Below are 22,795 nucleotides of genomic sequence, written 5' to 3' on the forward strand. Positions count from 1 at the left end.
TGTTTCAATATGTATCTAGTCAAACTACCCGTACCGCTACGGTCTCCAGTAAATTTATGAGCTAGTTGAGACCCACAAGTTTTACACTTAGCCTTATTTTGTTCTCTTAGTTGAGTAAAAAAAATGCCAAACAAGAGATGTTTCGGGCCGTTTAGAAGATTATCTATTAAAAGTAGGGGTTACTATAGGAGGGCCAGGCGGGGAATTAATTGGGTTATTAACAGGACTAGTAGGTGTATCATCTAAATCCGGTTGCATTTCATCTAAATCATCATTTTCCTCATCATTTTCAAAGATAGTTTCATTAGGATAAAGAGCATTCATAACTTCTTCATTTAATTGTTGACCCGGTGCAACATCATGGCAAAATTGACTATCGGAAAATTGAAAACAAGGGTTATCACTATCAAAAATAATAGGTGGAGGAGGACGGGTAACAGGTCTGGGTCGGGGAGCCGGGGGAAGAGTAGTAGCTTGGCTACTAGATTCACCAATTTTAGATTTTCCCTTACCTTTACCACCAAAAATATTTTTCAAAGAAAATGTCATATTAATTATAATTATACTAAATAAAACTAACAAAACTATAATATTAAAACTTAAGAGTTGGAACGAGTTCACCGAATTGACGAACAACTTCTTGAAAATTGAATATCGTTGAAGACTTGAATACTTCAATTCACCAACTTCACAATTTTTCACGAAATTGCAATAATAAAGTAAGCAATTATAGAAGAAAATTAGAGAGAGATTGATGAATTTGTGAGTAAAAATGAAAGAATAGGGGGTTTTATAGTTGAGAATTGGGAAAAAGTGTAATTATAAAAAGTTTGGGGTTAAAGCAAAGTTTTGGGCCCAAATGGCTATTTTATAAAGTGCATAACGGACCAATTTTGAAGCCCAACGGTCAGATTTTAAAATCTAGCCATTGGGCATTTCAAAAAAAAAAATTTAAAAAAAATAGCCGTTGGGGCCCGTTTGGCCCGGTTGAACCGGCCTAGGCCCGCCTGTCGGTCCCGAGCTTAACGGTTCTGGGCTCACGAGCTATTTGTGTTGAACCGACTCGTCACGGGTTTTTGCACCACTTAAGCCCAGGCCCACTTGAACCGACCCATTAGGCCCATTTGGACCGCGGTCCTGGGCCGATTCCGGACCCAGACCGGCCCACAGTACAGCCTTAGTATGATCGGATTATGTGGTGTTGTCACGAAGCAAGCTATCCAACCTACCGAGAATGGCAATCAGTATGTGGATCTCTCCATCAACAACAAGCCCGCTCGTGCAATGATGGATACTGGAGCAACTCATAATTTCGTGACTGAGGCTGCCACAAAGAGACTAGAATTGAAGCTTGCTCCAACCATCTCTCGCGTCAAGACCGTGCATGCCGAGATACAGAATGCTCGTGGGGTAGCTAATGGAGTTGGTGTCAAATTGGGAACTTGGAAAGGTATGACAAACTTTACCGTAACCGCTATGGATATCTTTGACATCATACTGGGGCAAGAGTTCTATAGACATTGTCATACATTAATTGACCCCTACCTTTAACGTCTCTTGGTTATGGAGCGAGAAGGAGCTTGCATGGTACCTATAGTGACTATGCCACACGGACAGATCCAAGCACAACTCTCAGCTATGCAGGTTGTCAAGAGGATCAAGAAGGGGGAGTCGACGTTCGTGGAAACCATTGCAAGTCTAGAGGAAGACAAAATTTTTCAAGAGACAGTGCCACCTTGCATAGAGAAGTTGCTTAAGGAAACAAAGATGTCATGCTCGAGGAGTTGCCTAAGCACTTGCCGCCCAGGCGAGAGGTGGATCACAAGATTGAGTTGGAGCCAGGGGCTAAGCCATGCACATTTGCCCCATATCGTATGGCACCTCCCGAGCTAGAGGAGCTCAGGAAACAATTGAAGGAGCTGCTAGATGCTGGTCACATTCTCCCATCAAAGGCACCTTTTAGCGCACCAGTATTGTTCCAGAAGAAGAAGGATGGATCGCTGCGTTTGTTCATAGACCACCGAGCACTTAATAAGGTCACCGTGAAGAATAAGTACCCGATCACGCTCATTGCTGACTTGTTTGATAGAATTGGGCAAGCCAAGTACTTTACCAAGGTGGATCTTCGAAAGGGCTACTACCAGGTTCTCATTGCGGAAGGGGATGAGCCAAAGACAACATGTGTAACGAGATATGGAGCCTTTGAGTGGTTGGTGATGCCCTTCGGCTTAACGAATGCACCGGCCACATTTTGCACCCTTATGAACAAGATTTTTCATCCCTACCTTGATCAGTTCATGGTAGTCTACCTAGATGACATAGTTATCTACAGCAACACCTTGGAGGAACACATGGAACACTTAAGGAAGGTTTTCCAAGTCTTGCGGGAGAATGAGCTATACATCAAGAGAGAGAAGTGCGAGTTTGCACAATCAAAGGAGCACTTCTTGGGCCATGTCATTAGCAATGGCGAGCTACGCATGGACGAGGCTAAGGTACGTGCTATCCAGGAGTGGGAGGCACCCATAAAGGTAACTAAGTTGAGATCCTTCCTTGGCCTTGTTAACTACTATCGTCGGTTTGTCAGTGGATACTCAGCAAAGGCCGCACCATTGACTGAGTTGCTAAAGAATAACAAGACATGGGTTTGGACGGAGCGTTTTCAAAAGGCATTTGAAGGCCTTAAGGCAGCTGTAATAGAGGAGCCAGTCTTGGCATTATCTGACTTTGCCAAGACTTTTAAGGTGCACACATATGCCTTAGACTTTGCCATTGGGGGTGTCTTGATGCAGGATAAACATCCCATAGCATTTGAGAGTCGCAAGTTAAATAATACAGAGCGGCGTTACACGGTATAAGAGAAGGAAATGGCTGCCATTATGCATTGCTTTCGTACATGGAGACATTATCTGCTCGAGCCGAGGTTCGTGGTCAAGACTGATAATGTGGCTACTAGCTACTTTCAGACATGGAAGAATCTCACACCAAAGTAGGCTAGGTGGCAGGATTTCTTGGCCGAGTTTGATTATGTGCTGGAGAATAAGCCGGGCAAAGGTAATGTTGTAGCCTATGACTTGAGCCAGAAAGCCGAGCTTCCTACAATCACTTCAGTGAGATGGGATATTCGGGAGCCTATAAAATAAGGCATGCAATATGATCCAGCAGCCAAACAACTTATCTAGTTAGCCAACCAGGGCAAGACGAGATGTTTTTAGGTAGAAGACGGCATATTGCTTACCACGGATCGGCGGGTCTACGTGCCTAAGTTTGGAGACATTAGACGGCGGATCATAAGGGAGAGTCATAATACAATGTGGGCTGGTCATCCAGGCCAACGTTGCACCAGGTCCTTGGTTGAGTCAGTCTACTATTGGCCACACATACGAGATGATATAGAATGTTATGTGCAGACTTGTCTTGTATGTCAGCAGGACAAGGTTGAACAACAACAACTAGGATGACTTTTGGAGCCACTACCAGTTGCATAACGTCCATGGGAGAGCGTGACTATGGACTTTATCACTTTCCTACCAAGGTCTGACGGTTATGGTACTATTATGGTGGCCGTGGATAGATTTTCCAAATATGCCACCTTCATGCCCGCCTCACTAGGTTGCACAGCCAAGGAAGCCGCCAAGCTATTCTTTACGAACGTGGTGAAATATTGGGGCTTACCAAGGCGTATAATCAGTGATCGAGATCCCCGCTTTACTGGAAACTTTTGGAGAGAGTTGTTTGACATACTTGGTATGGAGCTGCACTTTTCTACTAGTTTCCACCCACAGACGGATGGACAAACGGAACGAGTCAATGCCTTACTAGAATGCTACTTGAGGCATTATGTAAGCGCGTATCAGAAAGATTGGGTAAGGCTCATAGACATCGCCTAATTCTCTTATAACTTGAAGCGGAGTAAGTCCACGAGACGGACACCATTTGAGCTAGCCATAAGCCAACAACCTCAAACTCCACATTCCTTACTAGCCGCGTTCGAGGGAAAGAGTTTGGGGGCTTATCATATGAACAAAGGATGGGAGGATAAGCTCAATACTGCTAAGTCCTACTTGGATAAGGCAGCTAAGAAGTTGAAGAAGTTTGCAGACTGTAAGTGGCGTCCCACATACTATAGAGTTGGGGACATGGTCATGGTAAAGTTTAACCCAAGACAGTTCAAGGCACTACGGGGCATGCATCAGAATCTTATTCGCAAGTATGAGGGGCCATTTAAGATCGTTGCCAAGGTAGGCAAGATCTCATACAAGCTTGACATGCCATCGTATCTTAAGATCTACCCTGTCTTCCATGCCAGCATGCTTAAGCCATATCATGAAGATAAGGATGATCCGAGTAGGGGCCAATCAAGTCAGGCGCCAATGACTATCACCGCCTCGCATGATTGGGATATTGAGGCTATCATAGATTACCAGGCCAGGCAAAAACAAGGGCAAAAAGCCATCGCTATGTTCCTCGTCCATTGGAAAGGGAAATCACTAGAGGAGGCCACGTGGGAACGATATGAAGACTTGTGTCAATTCAAAGATAAGATTCGAGAGTTTATGTAGCAGCATTGCACCGCGGTCATCACAATATTGGGTAGGGGAGAGTGTGATGGCACGCCATGTCATCATGCCATATAGGCGCCATTTGGCATATATTAATGCCATGCGAAAGCTTACATAAGAAGAAGGCTAGCATTTGTGAGAAGATTCTAGAGAGGTATGGATATTTCCTTAGGAAGAACCTAGATCCTTATGGATTTTCTAGGAAAGTCCTTGGAATCTTCTAGGCTTGTAGAGAATTCTAGAAAAAGCCCTTATTTTGTAAATATCAAGGACTTGTGTAATAATTAATATTTACACACTAGTTCCTAGGATACTAGTATATAAAGGGGGTCATTCTTTTGTAATTCATCAAGAAAACAATTCAAGTTCTCTCTAATACAAAACTTCCTTTAACAATTCTCTTGTGTTCTTTCTTCCATTCTCTTAGCGATCTTGAGTGTAGTAAGGCTGACTTGACATAGAAAGAACGTAAGCAAGTTGTGCAAGATCGTGAGCGAGTTGTCAAGTGCCGCACGTGTACTTAGTTAACAACTAAGGACATGACAATTGGCTCGAGTTGTGAAATGACTTGTGAAGGTATAAGTGATAATTGAACCTCTAGAGCATTGGCTCGAGTTGTGAAGTGAATTGTGAAGTAAAAGTGAGAAAGAGAAGAGATCATTATGTTGTCACCCTTTCCGGGTTATTGTTGATTTATTTGTAATCTCCCTTGACGGGATATGGATGTTATTGATGTTGTTCCCTTGCCGGAATTTAATTGTTGACTTGTTGCTCCCTTGCCGAGATTCTTATTGCAAATTTCCTTTATTTCCTTGCCCTATTGTTTGTGATTATTGTTTAGGTGAGGAAGAGAGTTAAAGCAAGAAGGGTGATGCCGTGCATTGTTTGTGAGGAAAGAGTGTAAAGCACGAAGGGTGATGCCGTGCCGTACGATGTACCATTCTGTGCCTATTATATTGTATTCATGGTGAGGAAAGAGTGTAAAACACGAAGGGTGATGCCGTGCCGCACGATGTACCATTCCGTACCTATTGTATTGATTCTTATGGTGAGGACGAGAGTAAAAGCACGAAGGGTGGTGCCGTGCACTTGTCCTTGATTTCCCTGATTCTTGCTGATAATTGAGTTATGTTGTCCTTTACGTCTATTAACTAATTTTCTGTTGTTATTTGATTTTATTTCGAGGTTATAGATTCTCTTACCCTATTTGCCTTGTGATTGTTGTTTGGGTGAGGAAGAGCGTAAAGCACGAAGGGTGATGCCGTGTATTGTTTTGGTGAGAGAGATTAAAAGCACGAAGGGTGATGCCGTGCACTTGTCTTTGATTTCCTAATTTTTATTGATAACTGTGTTACGGTTTCTCTACACTAAATTGTTGGTTTCCTGTTGATACTTATTGTACCCCGCAGCATGATTTCCCCTTCCTATTTTCAATTGAATTGTGATGATCCTCATATTTATGTGTTGCTCTTCTGTTACTATTCGATGTTTCCCCACAGTATGTTTTCCCCCTCCCATACTTGACTTATATGACTGTTTCTTTCTGTACTTTTTTTCTGCTGTATATAGTTAAATTGTACAGGTTTATTTGATAGTCTGGTCCTAGCCTCGTCGCTACTTCGCCGAGGTTAGGCTAGGCACTTACCAACACATGGGGTCGGTTGTGCTGATACTACACTCTGTACCTTTTTATGCAGACCCCAGTGTTGTGGACTTCGGACCGCAGTGAGATTGCTGATTCTTGATCATCAGGCGACCCGAGGTAGTCCTGCAGGCCTCCGCAGGCCTTGGCATCTCCTTCTATCTACTATTCCTGTTTCTTTCATGCATTTCTAGAGACAATGTTGTATTTATTTCTTTCAGACCCTTTGCTTATAGTATTCTTAGACCGTATGTAAAACTGTGACACCAGTTCTAGGTAGTCGAGACTCAAACCGTGGTATTGGATTCATGTTCAGCTAGCTTATTGCTTTTTCTTCCACTTTTGTTAAATTCCGATGTTTAAATATTATTACTTTGCAATTGTTAATGAATATAAAATGGATAAAAAAAGGTAAATTGTTCACATAATTGGCTTGCCTAGCTCACACTAGTAGGCGCCATCACGACTCTCGAGGGTGGAAAATTCGGATCGTGATAATATATTTATAAAATTATAAGTTGTTGTTATAGCTTTACATATGATAGTATGGTCCTTATAGTTCCCGTTAAATATCAATATCTAATATAGTAGTATTGGATAGGGTGACCCTATTATAACATTTTGATGGGACACGTACCTAAAACGTTAATAGATGAAGAAACAAAAATATATGTGGCTCGTTTAATTTTTATCCTGCTAAAATATTCTCGTCATTATTTACTTCGTTACTATGTATGGATCTCGCTAATAAATTGAAAATTGTAGTTCTTCAATTCCATATTTCCAGTAATGTGCAATTGTATAAACACCTCAAATCTGCCACTGCTCTTTGTATCAGACCTTTGAGCATAATTTTATTAAACAATCAGAATTATTTGATTAATTTTACTCCTGATAGCTATTTTTAATTATTTCTTTTACGAAATAATGTTATTAAATAATCATAATTATCTGATTAATTATACTTATTTTTTTCACAAAGTCATAACATCTATATTAGATATGCCGAGTAATTAAAATATATAGCTATAGAAAAAGATTCTCTTATATCATTGTATGACTTTAGTTGACTGCATTGATTGATAATCTTTGGTGCTAATGGATAAATCATGAGATAATAAATAGATTTAAGTTATATACGTTGTTATTTATAAAGAATTTAATTTATGATACCAGGAGGATGATCATTTTTACCAAATTAGTATTTAATTTTTATCATCGATAAACTTATCTATAGTTATTGAGAGATTATATTTAGTAAGTCAAACGACGAGAACTTGTGTGACCCCCTTCCAGTTTAGACCCATTTCTACTTTGAAACTAAAAGTTGGTTCAAGTAATTTAATTTTTTTTTTAGCAACTGAATTTTGACCTCTTAAGTCTTTACTTTAAGCTTATTGTTACCTTAGTTAAATTGGGATTTACATATATTTTCTCTAAGTTAACTCAGTTAATTACTTTTCCTTTAACACGTGAACTTTAAACACACTTATACTTAACACATAGCCTTTATTTGAACTTAAGTTCAGTCGGTTAATCATTTTAATCTGAATTTTAAAATATGACTAAGTTAGGTTCTGAGGTGCAGGCTCAAGTTGACTTTTTGGTTGACTTTGAGTATTTAATTAAAGATTCGACCTTTATCGTTTGAGTTTGATTCCTATGACATTGTTTTTGGCTAATTTCGAGCCGTTCAGAGATTGATTCTTGCGAGACGGCATTTCTAAAGTATTAATTTGGCTTGCTTGAGGTAAGTTTCTTGCCTAAACTTGGTTGATGCACTAGTTGCCTAAGTTATTTGTGATAGATACGTGCTACGTGTGGCGCACATGTGTGGTGTAGGGCTCATGTGCGTGCACTGGGGTATTATTCATGTTTTGAGTAGTGCTTAGGTTATGATATGTCTGAATTGGATGCTAAGCTTTATGCTGTGATGATTCTTATATTTGTACCCATTTTATGAGCTATTTGAACCATGATTGAGGTTACATAGAGGTGAAACTCCTAATTGAACCTGATAATTACTACTTCCGCGATGTAATTACCTGATTTGAGCTATGATATCACACTTTGCACATGCATACACCTTAGCATGTCACTTACACCAGTCCATGAGTATGAAATTTGATATTCATTGTTCGTGTACATGTGTTCTTGTATATTTGCTTTCTATGTACTATGGATTGGACTGTGTAGCATGTGAACAAGTCGTGCGGGTTGATATTTATAATACATGAGTTGCCAATCCGGATCTGAGATATTGTTACTATTGGCATGTGAGTTGTCTATGCAGCATGTGAGTTGTCCGTGCAGTTGTGATATGATAGCACGTGAGTTGTCCGTGCGACTCTGAGATACTATTACTATTGGCATATGAGTTATCCGTGTAGCACGTGAGTTGTCCGTACGGATCTGGGATATTGTTATTACTGGCGCATAAGTTGTCCGTGCAGGACGTGAGTTGTCCGTGCAATTAATATATTATTGACATATGAGTTGTCCGTGCAGCATGTGAGTTTTCCGTGCAGCGTATGGATATGGATCCATCCCCCTAAGGTCGCCTTCTCATGTTTCTTTCTTGATAGTGTACACGCGGTATAAGAAAAGCTAATAAGTGGTTTGATTCGGTTATGGTATTTCTGAGGAAAACTAGCGAGTGTTTGTTTTGGTTATTGCATTTCTTCTCTACTTGCAATTTCATTGGATGTATACGTTATTTTACTGCATCTCTTTTCCATTTGCTAGTTCCAGAGTGTATACACGACTTTATCATATCTTCTCTATATGCAAGTTTGATGATTTAGTAACATTGGACACATATCTTCTTTTTATGCAGGATTGTAAATTGGAAAAGAGTATGTTACGTTATCCTAGGGCACCGAGGAGTCTTTATCTGTAATTTATAACTTGATAACATTTTTGTTGAATACTTGTGAGATATATGAATTGAGTAGGTTATTTGGCGAGTATCATTAACAATTCTTTCTATTATTACCTCGCCGAGATTAGTTATGATACTTGTTGCATATATGGGGTCTGTTGTACTCATGCTAAACTTATGCACCTTGCGTGCAGATCCTAGAGTTGATGTTGTTGTGGATGACGGGAGCAGGCATTAAAGATGTACATGTTCTCCGTATATAACTACCACTTGTCCTTGGTAGTTTATATGTACTTTTAGATTTGTATTCTGTTTATGCGTATTCCAAACAAATATTGTATATATTTTAGTACCAGCTTTGTAAATCTAAGTCTTGGTGGCTCATCACTTGTACTATCAATCCTTGGGTTATTGTATAGAAAAAAAATATTTCACTTATTAATTTATTATAATTTTCATCGGAGTTGTGTTAACTATTATTGGTTGACCTCGTCGGTTGAGGTTGGTGCCATCAAGACTAGGTGTGTTTTAGATCGTGACAAGTTGGTATCAAAGCTCTAGGTTCATAGGTTCTACAAGTCATAAGAAAATGTCTAGTAGAATCTTGCGGATTGGTATTGTCGCACCTCCTTTTTACCGCGCCCGCGGGGGCGCGTGGGAGTTTTCTCCAATTAAAGGACAGTCGAAAAGGGATTTGTTTGTTTGTTTCAGAGTCGCCACCTGGGAATTTTAAGGCGTCCCAAGTCACCGATTTTAATCCCTGAATCGAGGAGAATATGACTCTGTTTGTTATTCTGCGAACCAGAAATCCTGAGTAAGGAATTCTGTTAATCCGGAAGAAGGTGTTAGGCATTTCCGAATTCCGTGGTTCTAGCACGGTCGCTCAACTGTTTTTATTCTTGGCTTAATTATCTCGATTTTACTAAATACATTTTTATTTCATGATTTTGTTACCGCTTCTGTTTAGATTGTTTATAATTAAAGACCCTTCTTCGAATCGAATCACGCGTACGTATATTCGTTATTATATATTATATATTTTTAACGTGAGGAATCGTGTCACGCGTACGTGTACACAATAATATTGATAATATACTTATTATAAATAATTATGTTCGAAATTGTGTTTTAAATAAAAAATTAAGAACATTCGCCTTTCTTAAATGGTTAAATAATGAACTGCACATCTCGGGTTTAATTTAACATTCTCTGAGGAAACTCTTTATTAAAAGTTTGCTCGAAGTTGCGCGCACGCATAATTCGAATTGCCTTAAGAAATAATTTAGGCCACGCGAACGTATCCCTAATTTCACAAGATATTTTTGATAAAGTTCTCTTACAAATTGTTATTATGTATTGACCGCGAGCCTTGTTTCACACATATGAATCATATACCTCAAATTTTAAAGAATTAATGACATGAAAAAGCAAACAGACAATATGTAACTAGAACTAACATTTTTTTTTCCGTGGATACAACATTAGGATGTCCACAAATCGAATCGCATGTAAAATTGGGAAAGAACTTAATATGATAAACAAATTAAGAGTTTCCGAAGAATCTTCATTGTTTCATTTAAGGCGAACTCTACTTCTATATATCTTTAACATAAAATGCCACAATTCGCTTATAAATCCCATGTCCTTCTCATATATTAGTTTTAGTCCAAAGTTACAATTGTTTGGTTAATGTTGGCGATGGAAGATAAAAGTCAAGTTGATAAGAAAAAGAAATATTATACGAACTGATTCAATAAAATTGCTTTACATGCAACGTAGTTGTACGTCTGAACCATTCATAATATTCTAATATCGTAACGAGCTATATCAACTCACCTTCCACATATGGTTATATATATACCCGTTATCATGCCATATATGAACATACAACTTATATCAATCTAAACAAAAATCAGATTTTTGACAAGATATACTAATAATGTAATTTCTTGATACTTCCATTCTACTTTACATTTAGCTAACAATATTACGGGATGTAATTAATGGCCCATTTTATGCCATGTTCCCTACCTTGACAATTCAATCATGACTTCACTTAATGAAAATTCTGAAATAGGTGACATTATTACAACACTTATACGAACTTCAAGAGGTAACAATTATCTTATATTTATCAAGTCAAATGTACTACTATATTAATCAACTGAAACAAAACCAAATTTTAAACTAATGAACTTGGACGAATGGAAAACAGAATTATAATTCCCGAACTTCATTTATTTGTCATGTTGAAGCTTTTCATGACAGGAGTTTACAGATATGTACCTGGAAATAAAGGTAGAAGGAGTAAATTTCAGCAGTAGCAGCAGCAACAAAATCAGCAGAATATACCAGTGTTCAACAGATTCGATCAACAAAACAAGACCCGAGGAACCCAGATGCACAGTAACAAGACTTCTTTTAAAAGTTTCAGATTTTTAAACTGAACAAATAGGATCAGATAAATCCGGACAGATTGCAGGAAAAACAGTATTTCTGATTTTCAGACTTTTAGAAAAGGAAAACTGAAAAGCTCTTAATTTCAGAAAATCAGCCTCAATACTATTGTCTGATGTAGAATTCTTTTTACTGTTTCTGATTTTTCTTTCTTTCTTTCTGTTCTCTATCTGATTCTGTGTGTTTTTTTTGTTTTTTTCTCAGTTTTTCAGATTTCTATTTCTGATTTTTCTCAATGCCTCTCTCTGTGTATCTCTTAATGTCTATATCTGTGTGTATTAAAATCTGGTTTTTTTTTTCAATCAGTCCCAATCCCTTCTATCTTATACAGGTCTGCCCCTTTTCTTTTCAGTGCTGCCTGGACCCCCTTCTTCTTTTAAAAATCAGAAAATCCCATTAAAATCTGCTTTTACTACTTTAAATCCCATTAAGTGATCTTTTCCTGATTTTCAGCATTCCCATGACCCTTTGTTTCCCATTACTTCATTAAATAATAGCCATTATCAAACCACTATCAGTACACTACTATTATCACATTACCCTACTGTTTCTATCCCAGAAATACCCTTGACAACCTACTATTATTACTGCCCTTAAAACAATCAGAATCTGATACAAAACAGATTTTAAAATCTGTTCAAACTCGATTATCTTTCTGAATTAAACAGCTATAACCAATCCTAATCAACCTCCTAACACAGTTGTATCTAAAAAACCCTTGTAAAATTGAATTTAAAACCCAACATCACAATATCATTACACTGAATTCAATATAACAAATCAAACTGGATTTCAACATTGGACTAAGATCAAACAAATGCAGGGGCATTGTCAGTATATTGACAATGCTCTGAAATTAACTGCACAGAAATCAACACACAAATAATTGACAGACTTTCTGACTTATTAAACGAGAATCAACTAATTGGGAAGAACTAATTAACTGACTTCAATGATAATAATCAATTCAAAACAAATAAGCAGGCTATTACAATCATCATTAACGGAAACTAGAATTTACAAAACAACTAATCGACGAACTTAATCGAGTCGATTATACACATTATAAACAATCACAACAAACAGAAATAATGCTATAATTCTGATCAAATAAAACAGGTATGAGATAGTATCATAGAATCAAATAAATCAAACAAGTAAAATTACACAGGCTACTGAAACAGGCAACATTATACACGTAATAAACAAAAGAAAAATAGAAAATACCTCTGAATCTTCAATTTCACACGGACACAGGGTCAACTTGGATTTGGACCTTTGAAATCAAACAGACCTTAGTCGAAGTATTCTCAACTGAAAATACTTCGACTAAGGTCGATTAGACCCCAACCTTTTATTTAATTTGGGGCAGAATCCAAAAATTTGGGTTTTCTAGGGTTCTCAAAGGTTTGATTTGGGTCTCAACCATTTCTGGTTAGAATCGAGGGGAACCAAAGATGACACAAGGGTGAGGGAGGCCTAGGGGTCATTTGGTGTCATTTTGGAACGAAACTGGGTGAGTTCATGTTTGACTCGAAACTTCAAAAGAAGATTCGAAAAACTCTGAGGTGATTCAAACCAAACAAACACCATATCCATAACGAGGCAGGTTAGGAGGTGCTATGGTGTTAATTAGGAAGTCATCGGAGAAGGTTGGGTTTTCAGACCAACCTTCAATCAAAGATTCGAGACTATGTGGTCTGATTCGAGGGAAACTAACCCCGGATCCGTAAAGAGGGGGTTGGGAGGAGTCGAGGGTGTTCAGGTGGTGACCGGCGGCGTTGTTGCCGCCGGGTTTCAGGCAATGGGGAATTAGGGCGGCTAGGGTTAGGGGTGTGATTTCGGAGAGGACGATGAATAGTAGAGAGGAGGGGGGGGGGTGTTTAGTTAGGGGGCCGGGGTAGGGATTTGTATTTATATAGGGATGAGGTAGATTGATCTCATCCGTTGGATCAATTAAGATGCACGGCTGAGATTAATTCATTTAACCAAACGATGTTGTTTGGTTAAATGTTGGGGTCAGGCTGGATCGGGGCAGTGGGTCGGGTAAGGGTTATGGGTAAAGGTTGTAGAATATCAGTTGTTGGATTGATTTAATCCAACGGCCCTTGATAAAACATGACCAAACGTCGTCGTTTGGTTTTGGTTGCATTGGACCGGACATGGGGTGTTTGGATTGGGCTGTGGGGAAATTGATTTTGTTTGGGCCTGGATTTCAGTTCAGGTCCAATTTTTACCCATATAACTCATTTTTATTTCCTAATCCTATTCCTAATTATTAAAAATCCTAATTAAAATTATAAAACAAAATTAACCTTACAAAAATATTAATTACTTTTTTAACAACTATTTAACACATAGACAAAACGTTAATCACACAGTGAAACATTAAAACTAGAACAAATGCATATTTTTGTGATTTTCTTTAAATTAACTTTTAAATGCATAATTAAATCCTAGATATGCATGCACCATGTATTTTTATTTTATTTTCGTTTAATTATAACAAAGCAAACATTTAAGGACAAACATAAACAATTAATAAACGCCACATAAATTCTAAAAAAAATTGCATACTAAGAGAATTTTGTTTTATTTTTTGATTTATTTTAGAGTATTTTTCGTGAGGCAAAAATCACGTGCTCACAACTGCCCCTCTTTGTGCGGAAACTCGAAGAGTTTGCGTGCAAAGATAAAGTGAGCGGATACGAGCGATTTTTGCCTGTTCGAATACTCTGTGAGAAGCATTTTTGAAAGATTTGACCGAACCTCTGCTTCAAAGGTTTCCTACATATCCTTGGCTATAAAGGAATCAGGTCAATGTAGTTCGGGAAGTTTTGGGTAGCTGGGACTACCGTGGGACTGTGATGTTACTGCTGTTTTGTGCTGCTTTTACTGCTTGCTGACCTCCTTATTACACCTTGCTTCAAAGGTAAAACAAAAGCTAAACTAGACTATGGTATATGAATTACAGAATCTTATCTAGATCATGCCCTTGCGTTTCTTGTTGTCTTGATGTCTTGGTGACTTTTGGGCATCTTTTGCTTCTGACTTGTTCCGCATTTCCTTTCATTGTGCCTCGTATTTCCTTTATTTGTTTGGGACTCTTGTTGTTTCTTGCTGGGGATTTGGTTGGACTCCTCTGCTTTATTGACTTTACGTGTGCTCCTTTCTTATATGGGCGGGCTTTTGACTTCAACCCGTAATATCAAACTACATTGCCATTCTGTTCTTCAGGTGGGCGCCTGACTGCTGATCCTTCAATTGTATTCCCTTATTCTCCAGGTGGACGCCTGATTGCCTCTTCGATTCTTCATCCTCATTCTCCAGGTGGACGCCTGACTTCTTCTTAAATTCTTCATCCTCATTCTCCAGGTGGATGCCTGATTTCTTCTTTAATTCTTCATCCTCATTTTCCAGGTAGATGCCTGATTTCTTCTTCAATTCTTCATCCTCATTCTCCAGGTGGACGCCTGACTTCTTCTTAAATTCTTCATCCTCATTCTCCAGGTGGACGCCTGATTTCTTCTTTAATTCTTCATCCTCATTTTCCAGGTGGACGCCTGATTTCTTCTTCAATTTCTTCATCCTCATTCTCCAGGTGGACGCCTGACTTCTTCTTAAATTCTTCATCCTCATTCTCCAGGTGGACGCCTGATTTCTTCTTCAATTCTTCATCCTCATTCTCCAGGTGGACGCCTGATTTCTTCTTCAATTCTTCATCCTTATTCTCCACGTGGACGCCTGACTTCTTCTTCAATTCTTCATCCTTATTCTCCAGGTGGACGCCTGACTTCTTCTTCAATTCTTCATCCTCATTCTCCAGGTGGACGCCTGACTTTTTCTTAAATTCTTCATCCTCATTCTCCAGGTGGACGCCTGATTTCTTCTTTAATTCTTCATCCTCATTTTCCAGGTGGACGCCTGATTTCTTCTTCAATTCTTCATCCTCATTCTCCAGGTGGATGCCTGACTTCTTCTTAAATTCTTCATCCTCATTCTCCAGGTGGACGCCTGATTTCTCCTTAAATTCTTCATCCTCATTCTCCAGGTGGACGCCTGATTTATTCTTCAATTCTTCATCCTCATTCTCCAGGTGGACGCCTGACTTCTTCTTCAATTCTTCATCCTTATTCTCCAGGTGGACGCCTGACTTCTTCTTCAATTCTTCATCCTCATTCTCTAGGTGGGCGCCTGACTTCTTCTTAAATTCTTCATCCTTATTCTCCAGGTGGACGCCTGATTTCTTTTTTAATTCTTCATCCTCTTTCTCCAGGTGGACGCCTGACTTTTTCTTAAATTCTTCATCCTTATTCTCCACGTGGACGCCTGACTTTTTCTTAAATTCTTCATCCTTATTCTCCAGGTGGACGCCTAACTTCTTCTTAAAAATTTTCATCCTCATTCTCCAGGTGGACGCTTGATTTCTTTTTTAATTCTTCATCCTCATTCTCCAGGTGGATGCCTGATTTCTTCTTTAATTCTTCATCCTCATTCTCCAGGTGGACGCCTGACTTCTTCTTTCAATTCTTCATCCTTATTCTCCAGGTGGACGCCTGACTTTTTCTTTAATTCTTCATCCTTATTCTCCAGGTGGACGCCTGACTTCTTCTTAAATTTTTCATCCTCATTCTCCAGGTGGACGCCTGACTTCTTCTTCAATTGTTCATCCTTATTCTCCAGGTGGACGCCTGACTTCTTCTTCAATTATTCATCCTCATTCTCCAGGTGGGCGCCTGACTTCTTCTTAAATTCTTCATCCTTATTCTCCAGGTGGACGCCTGACTTCTTCTTTAATTCTTCATCCTTATTCTCCATGTGGACGCTTGACTTCTTCTTAAATTCTTCATCCTTATTCTCTAGGTGGACGCCTTACTTCTTCTTAAAAATTTTCATCCTCATTCTCCAGGTGGACGCCTGATTTCTTTTTTAATTCTTCATCTTCGTTCTCTAGGTGGATGCCTGATTTCTTCTTTAATTCTCCATCCTCATTCTCCAGGTGGACGCCTGACTTCTTCTTTCAATTCTTCATCCTTATTCTCCAGCTGGACGCCTGACTTCTTCTTTAATTCTTCATTCTTATTCTCCAGGTGGACGCCTGACTTCTTCTTAAATTCTTCATCCTCATTCTCCAGGTGGACGCCTGACTTCTTCTTAAATCCTTCATCCTCATTCTCCAGGTGGACGCCTGACTTCTTCTTATTCTTCATCCTTATTCTCCAGGTGGACGCCTGATTTCTTCTTTAATTCTTCATCCTCATTCTCCAGGTGGACGCCTGACTTCTTCTTTAATTCTTCATCCTTATTCTCCAGGTGGACGCCTGACTTCTTCTCCAATTCTTCACCGGGTGTTTCCTGACATTAATGTTGTTTTTGCCCCTGTTTCAAATCAAAGAAAACTTCGTTAGTTTAAAGCAGGGTGGTTAACTGGGGCATTCTTGCCGACGGTGGGGTTTCTCTTCGTCTTGTTTTATTGCCTTGGAATGGTTGAGAAGACTGTTTTGTCCTTGTAATTGATCCTTGACTATAGGATCCCCAACTGTTGTTTTCACTTCAAACCCTTTCAACTGTAATCATATGTCTCTCCTGACTTTGCTGAACCACTTTTGATTCCACCTTTCTTACACCTATATCTTATTTTTCATCCTATTACCTCCTGCCCATCATGGCCGTATTTTTGTCCTATGCAATCTTGAATCTTGGTAGTGTACCTTGACATTCCTTCTTATTTGTTTGGAACAAAACTCATCTCAAAAGCTTTTAGAAGTAAGATTATTAGTGACGAAAACATGACGATTTTGACAATCTAAAATGAAAAGAAAAATCCAAATTTGGATGACTGTTGGAGAAAGAATAAAGGACTTATCTGATTGGAGTCACTGGCACCAATGATCATGGTATGCATTTTGGATTAATCAACCCAGTCTTTTAATCAATCTCCTTTCAATTGTTTCATTTTGTTTTCCCAAAATTTCCATAACCCAATTTTCTTTTGCCAATTTACAAACCTTTTTTGGGCTGCTGTATCTAAAAGAGTTTTCATCGGCAAACCTTCCTCATTTGTTTATTTCTTCATCCCTTTTCGCCTTATGGTGACCACGAAGGTTTTCACCAATAAGACTCTCTCATTTTACTTTCTCTCAACTTTCGTCATCTTATGGTGCCCGTGTGGGTTTTCACCTATAAGACTCTCTCATTTTTACTTTCTTTTCTTGTTTGGACCACAGTGTTATGAACCATCTTCATTTGCTCGATTCGGCATTTTTCTAAGATTGATCGAAAGGTCTTTTTGGTATGTGGTTGGAATGGAAAGGTATCAAAAGTTAAACGGTTTTGATATGGTTTTAAAATTACAACTCTTGGAATCTTTTTCTTATTACCAATACAATTCCTGCCCCAGTTTCTTGATTGGGGTCTCTTGATGTTTCTTTTTGTGCACATTATGCATATTGTGCACCCTATGACCGAGCCGTGAGGCGCCTACGTATCCTTCTTTGAGGAATCAGGTCAAACGTAGTTCACTACAATAATAGTGATTTTCTATTTATTTTTTATTATTTTTTTTTATTTTTCATATTTGATTTTCATTTATTCCAAGAGAGGGTAGGAAAAAAAAACAAATGTGGCTCAAAGGGGAAGCAAAGGGTATAGTGTTTGGATAGCAGAATAAATTGCCTTTGTCATTCCAATCTTCGAAATAATGCCGAATACAAACATTTAATAATTATACCAAAAAATCATGCATAATATCTATTTACCGCATCAGAATTGATAGCCATGTCTATGCATTTTACTTTGATATCTGTTAAACATAGTGCACCATTCGATAATACTCTGGTCACAATGAATGGTCCTTGCCAATTCGGTGCAAATTTGCCTTTTGCCTCATCCTGATGTGGAAAAATACGTTTCAGCACATGTTGACCCACTTCAAACTTCCGGGGACGCACCTTTTTGTTGTATGCTCTTGCTATTCTTCTTTGATACAATTGGCCATGACATACTGCGGCCAATCATTTTTCATCAATCAAGTTTAACTGTTCCAGACGGGTTTTGACCCATTCATCATCATCAATCTTTGCTTCGGCGATGATCCGAAGGGAAGGAATTTCAACTTCTGCAGGAATTACTGCCTTAGTGCCATATACCAACAAATAAGGAGTTGCTCCTACTGAAGTGCGAACAGTAGTGCGATATCCCAACAACGCAAATGGTAATTTTTCGTGCCATTGTCTTGAACCTTCTACCATTTTCCGAAGTATCTTCTTTATGTTTTTGTTGGCTGCCTCGACTGCTCCATTCGCCTTGGGCCGATATGGGGTAGAGTTGCGATGTGTAATCTTAAACTGTTGACATACTTCCTTCATTAAGTTACTGTTAAGATTAGCACCGTTATCTGTGATGATCACCTTTGGGATTCCGAATCGACATATGATATTTGAGTGGACAAAATCGACCACAGCTTTCTTGGTCACTGATTTGAATGTTTTGGCCTCAACCCATTTGGTAAAATAATCAATGGCTACCAGAATGAACCTGTGCCCATTGGATGCTGCCGGCTCAATTGGTCCAATCACATCCATGCCCCAAGCGACGAAGGGCCATGGTGCCGACATTGTGTGCAACTCGGATGGTGGAGAATGAATTAAATCCCCGTGTATCTGGCATTGATGACACTTGCGCACAAAACTGATACAATCTCGCTCCATGGTAAGCCAATAGTAACCAGCTCGGAGAATTTTCTTTGCCAATACATATCCACTCATGTGGGGTCCGCAAACTCCCGCATGCACTTCAGACATGACGATCGTAGCTTGTCTGGCATCTATGCATCTTAACAATCCAAGGTCTGGTGTTCTTTTATACAAAACTCCTCCGCTCAAGAAGAATCCATTTTCCAATCGCCTAATGGTTCTCTTTTGATCCCCTGTGGCTTGTGCTGGATATATCCCCATTCTGATATATTCCTTGATGTCGTGGAACCATGGTTCACCGTCAAATTCCTCCTCAACATTATTGCAGTAGGCATGCTGATCGTGGACTTGAATATGCACTGGATCCACATAAGCTTTGTCTGGATGGTGTAACATTGATGCCAGAGTAGCCAATGCATCGGCAACCTCATTATGGATCCTTGGAATATGTCAGAACTCCACTGATTGAAACCACTGACAAAGATCATGTAGACATTGTCGGTATGGTATGAGCTTCAAGTCTCGGGTTTCCCATTCTCCTTGAATTTGATGTACCAGAAGATCTGAATCTCCCATGACTAAGATTTTCTGGATACCCATGTCTGCGGCTAACCTTAACCCCAAAATACAAGCTTCATATTCAGCCATATTATTGGTGCAATAAAATCGTGGTTGAGCCGTAACAGGATAGTGATGCCCTGTTTCAGAAATGATTACAGCTCCTATCCCGACTCCTTTCATGTTGGCGGCCCCATCAAAGAAAAGTTTCCAGTCAGGTTTTTCAATTTGCTCCATCTCATCGATATGCATTATTTCTTCATCGGGAAAATAGGTTTTCAATGGCTCGTATTCCTCGTCGACCGGGTTTTCGGCTAAATGATCGGCCAATGCTTGGGCTTTCATCGCAGTCCGAGTCACATAGATGATGTCGAATTCTGTGAGCAATATCTGCCACTTTGCATGTCTCCCTGTTGGCATAGGCTTTTGAAAAATATATTTCAACGGATCCAGACGCGAAATGAGGTAAGTAGTGTAGGACGACAAATAGTGTTTCAACTTCTGAGCTACCCACATTAGGGCGCAATATGTCTTTTCCAGATGAGTATACTTAACCTCATAAGCTGTGAATTTCTTGCTAAGGTAGTAGATGGCTTGTTCTTTTCTGCCGGCGAGGTCATGTTGCCCCAATACACAACGAAATGAATTTTCCAAGACCGTTAAGTAAAGAATCAGAGGTCTTCCTGGCTCTGGCGGGACCAACACGGGTGGGTTCGACATGTATCCTTTTATCTTATCAAATGCCTCTTGACACTCATCGGTCCATTTGACCGCAACATCCTTTTTCAACAATTTGAAAATAGGCTCACAGGTTGTTGTGAGCTGAGCAATAAACCTGCTGATGTAATTCAACCTCCCCAACAAACTCATTACTTCAGTTTTGTTCCTTGGAGGTGGCAATTCTTGGATGGCTTTGATTTTTGATGGGTCTAGCTCGATGCCTCGCCGACTGACTATGAATCCCAGCAACTTTCCAGATGGAACTCCAAATGCGCATTTGGCAGGGTTAAGCTTGAGGTTGTACCTGCGAAGTCTTAAGAAGAATTTCCTCAAATCCCCAACGTGGTCGGCCTGATGCTTTGATTTTATGATCACATCGTCCACGTATACCTCAATCTCCTTGTGTATCATATCATGAAACACTGTGGTCATTGCTCTCATATAGGTTGCTCCGGCGTTCTTTAAACCGAATGGCATTACCCGGTAGCAATAAGTTCCCCATGGTGTGATGAATGCCGTCTTTTCTGCATCTTCTTCATCCATTAGAATTTGATGATACCCGGCATAACAATCCACGAAAGACCCTATATCATGCTTGGCACAATTGTCGATCAAAATATGGATATTGGGTAATGGGAAATTATCCTTCGGACTTGCTTTGTTGAGATTGCGGTAGTCGACGCGTACTCTAATTTTGCCGTCTTTCTTTGGTACAGGAACGATATTAGCTAACCAAACAGGATATCGAGTGACTCGAATGACCTTTGCTTCCAACTGTTTGGTGATTTCTTCCTTAATTCTCACACTCATATCAGGCTTGAATTTTCTCAGCCTCTGCTTGACAGGAGGCACCATTGGATCGGTGGGCAATTTGTGAACCACTAAATCAGTGCTCAAGCCCGGCATGTCGTCATATGACCATGCAAAAACATCTTTGAATTCTATGAGTGCTTTAATTAACTCTTCTCGGATCCTTGGTTCGAGATGGACACTTATTTTAGTTTCCCGGATATTATTCGTGTCCCCTATGTTGATGTCTTCGGTATCACTCAGGTTAGGTTTGGTTTTTTCCTCAAAGTGAATTAACTCTTTACTAATCTCTTCAAAAGCCTCATCTTCATCATATTCTGATTCATAATCACAATATATTTCTTGAATTATTATTTCGGAACCAGATTGATTTTTAAGACTGGGCTGAGGATTCCTCATGCATGCCATATCACTAGAGCCAACGTAAAAAGAACTGTACAGAAAAAGAAGAAAAGGAAAAGAAAACTATCAGGAATGATAATGAAAAAGGAAACTGTATTTTATTGGATGATGAAAGATAACAAGGTTTGCACACTTCAAACAAACTGTAAGATAAGCATTGGGATTACAACCCTGAGGTAACCCAAACAAACTAAAGGAAAATCAAAATAAACTACCAAGACTCCTTTCGAATGGGGATAGGAGTGGCTTTCCAATTATTAAGCTTTGTTTTTGGTCCAACGAATTGAACTTCTGCGTTGCTACAACCTTCCCCGCTTTCCACCATATTCACATCGTCAAACAATTTCTCGAATCTTTCAATTAATTCCTCCTCAGGATTGACCAGTGATTTAGGAATTGTTGTTATCGGGCGATTTCTAGCACCGGTCTTGACAAAAGACTTTGATAGATGTGGGACTGGTTTTGGAAGAACCCATGCCTTTTGTTTCAGCTTTCTGGCCTTTCTCACATCGGTGACAGTGGGTATGAATCCCAAACCAAATGTTCCTCAGTTCTCGGGGTGGGATACTGGTTGTATAATTCCTTGCAAAGATGAGCCCAGACCTTTGCCGGGTATAAAACCATTTTTTAACATTTCATAGGCTACCATAACTGATGCAGAGGTTATCTTCGAATTCGGAAGGTACTTCCCCTCTGGAATTTTCTCTACCGACACTATATCGGACACTTGGTATACCCATGGTCCCTGGTCATTTTCTTTTCCCTCGACCGGTACAATGGCACTGTTGTGGGCATTTAAACTTTCTTCCCCATGCACAACTATTTCTTGATGATCCCATTCAAACTTGACCGCCTGGTGTAGTGTTGACGGGACTGCTTTAGTAGCATGGATCCATGGTCGACCCAACAACAGATTATAAGAAATAGTTATGTCCAGTACTTGAAACTCCATCGTGAATTCAACTAGCCCTATTGTCAGTTCCAACACTATGTCGCCAAATGAATCTCTGCTTCCACCGTCAAACCCCCGCACGCAAATGCTATTCTTCTGGATCCTCTCCTCTTTGAT

Source organism: Nicotiana sylvestris, chromosome 8 (assembly GCF_000393655.2).
Source record: "Nicotiana sylvestris chromosome 8, ASM39365v2, whole genome shotgun sequence".
In the NCBI taxonomy this organism is placed as follows: domain Eukaryota; kingdom Viridiplantae; phylum Streptophyta; class Magnoliopsida; order Solanales; family Solanaceae; genus Nicotiana; species Nicotiana sylvestris.